The sequence below is a fragment of the Eriocheir sinensis genome, chromosome 11 (genome assembly GCF_024679095.1).
Source record: "Eriocheir sinensis breed Jianghai 21 chromosome 11, ASM2467909v1, whole genome shotgun sequence".
NCBI lineage: Eukaryota > Metazoa > Arthropoda > Malacostraca > Decapoda > Varunidae > Eriocheir > Eriocheir sinensis.
The window spans coordinates 18,300,360-18,302,859 of NC_066519.1; the positions used below are offsets into that span (position 1 = coordinate 18,300,360).

Genomic DNA, 2,500 nt, shown 5'->3' on the forward strand with positions numbered 1-2,500 from the left:
TTCCCTATCTTCCCTATCCGTCTCTGTTTCCCTGCACAAAAAAGATAAAAAATTCCCTCCATATCAAGACCTAAAATTCGTAAACCACTAACTATTTTTCTTTTGTTAATTCGAAGTACATTTCAACCCTCAATCCTCATATATAAAGTTACTCCATCCATCTTTATTTCCAGAACCCAAAACAATTAATATTCGCTAAGGAACTATTTTTTGTTTTAATCGAGGTACATTTTATCATCATTCCTTATATATATAACCTTATTTTTAACTTCTTCCTTCCTTTTTCCTCCCTTTTTTTCTTCCCCTCTCCTCCTCTTTCTTCTTTCTCTTCCCTATCCATCGATATTTCCCTACACAAAAACGATAAAATTACCCCACTTATCAAGACCTAAAATTCGTAAACCACTATTTCTTATTGTTTACTCACAGTACATTTTATCCTTCAATCCTTATATTTAAACTTACTCTTTTTATCTTCATTTCCAGATCCTAAAACAATATTATTCCCACGCAAACCATGACCCACAATTCACAAGCCAGTAACCAGGAAGAAAATATTTGAAGCATACATCATTCACAAGTTCCCCCTTATCGACGACCCCATAAAACCTCAGCCCATTGATGTTGTTGATGATGATGATGATGACGGAGCACAAACTGATAATTGGTGCACAGCGCTCGGCTATCCATCAAGAAATTACAGTTAATCGGTCGTTACAAGGGCGGGGTGGATAATATATTTTGGGGGTAAGAAGGCCTTGGTGGATTCTTCTTTCCGGGGAGTGCAAATGTGACAGATAGACAGAAAGATAGACTGCATGAGAGTGTAGAGGTGAAATAAAAACAGAGATAGGCTTGGAACAGGCTTGGCAGTCATGTCGTGGGTGCCAATACCATAGATACATTCAAGAAGAAGAATGTGAGGTATAAACAGATAGGTAGACAGATGTATAGATAGATAGACAGAAAGATAGAGAGTGTAGAGGTGAAATAAAGACAGAGATAGGCTTAATTGGAGCAGGCTTGGCAGTCATGTCGTGGGTGCCAATACCATAGATACATTCAAGAAGAAGAATGTGAGGTATAAACAGATAGGTAGAGAGACAGATGTATAGATAGACAGACAGAAAGATAGAGAGTGTAGAGGTGAAATAAAGACAGAGATAGGCTTGGAACAGGATTGGCAGTCACGTCGTGGGTGCCAATACCATAGATACATTCAAGAAGAGGTTGGATAAATTCATGGATAGCGAGGATAAGTGGGGTTAGGCCTCTTGCAGACTCCTTACGTTCTTACAGATTGAAAGATAGACGAACAGATAGGAGGATAGAGATAGACAGAGAGAAAGAAGAGTGTAGAAATGATGAAGTCAGATAGTTAGAAAATAAAAAGAAAGACGGACAGAAAGATAGAAAGATAGATGAAGATAAAGATAGTTTGACACATATATTACCTATTTATTCATCTATTCATTCATTTATTTAAAGGAGAGAAAAATAAATAAACAGACAGAAGGGCTGCTATATGGATAGATGGACAGAATAGGATAGACAGAATTACCGAAAGAAAAGTGAAAGTGTTAAGGTGAGGTTAGGAACGCAAGGTGCAACGGGACGCGCCAGGTAGTCGTGTTGTAGTCGTGTTGTAGTCGTGTTGTAGTCGTGTTGTAGTCGTGTTGTAGTCGTGGTCGGGTTGTTAGCGTGAGGGGAGCCGCGCCCCCTCCCCCCTTCACTCAATTACCCGCTACCCGATCCGCCGCGTCTTCACGTCTTAATAAGTGGACTAATTAGAAGAAAATTGATCTGCCAGGGCAGGTAATAACAGCGGGGGATTATCCGAAGTTGTGGCGGATAAGTTACATGGCGGGGTGCACTACTACTACTACTACAACTACTACTACTACTACTACTAATACTAATACTATTACTACTACAACTACTACTACTACTACTACTACTACTACTACAACTACTACTACCACTACTTCTACCACTACTACTACTACTACTACTACTCCTACTACTACTACTACTACTACTACCACTACTATGATTATCTACTTATTATTACGACTACTATCATTACTACTTCTATTGCAGCTACCACTACTACTATTACTATCACTACTACCACTATTATTACTACTATTAAAACTACAACTATTACCATTCTCATTATCTATCTTTTTTTTCTTTTCTTTTGTTTTTATTTAGTAGTTGTTATTGTGGTTCTTCTTTTATTATTATACTCATTACTACTACTACTACTACTACTAATAATAATAATAATAATAATAATAATAATAATAATAATAATAATAATAATAATAATAATAATAATAATAATAATACCACTACATATGCTGCCGCTGTTTTTACTTTTCTACTATAACTCTCTCTCTCTCTCTCTCTCTCTCTCTCTCTCTCTCGCCAGGTGTAAACGGCCTCTAAAAGTTACCTGGTTCAGTCCGTAACTTGTAAAATCCATCAGCGTGCTAAC

At 37.2% G+C, this 2,500-nt stretch overlaps 2 long non-coding RNA genes across 5 annotated transcripts in view; both read right to left on the reverse strand.

Annotated features, from left to right (window-relative positions):
* LOC126996977 (uncharacterized) overlaps positions 1-919 on the reverse strand; it is a 968-nt gene extending 49 nt beyond the window's left edge. Inside the window, exons 1-2 of the long non-coding RNA XR_007751786.1 lie at positions 389-919; positions 1-70 (exon numbers count right to left, since the gene is read on the reverse strand). The exon at positions 1-70 is cut by the window's left edge and continues 49 nt beyond it. This is a non-coding gene — a long non-coding RNA (uncharacterized LOC126996977). The remainder of the gene's footprint in view (positions 71-388) is intronic.
* LOC126996974 (uncharacterized) overlaps positions 1-2,500 on the reverse strand; it is a 156,430-nt gene that overhangs the window by 57,166 nt on the left and 96,764 nt on the right. The window lies entirely within an intron of this gene.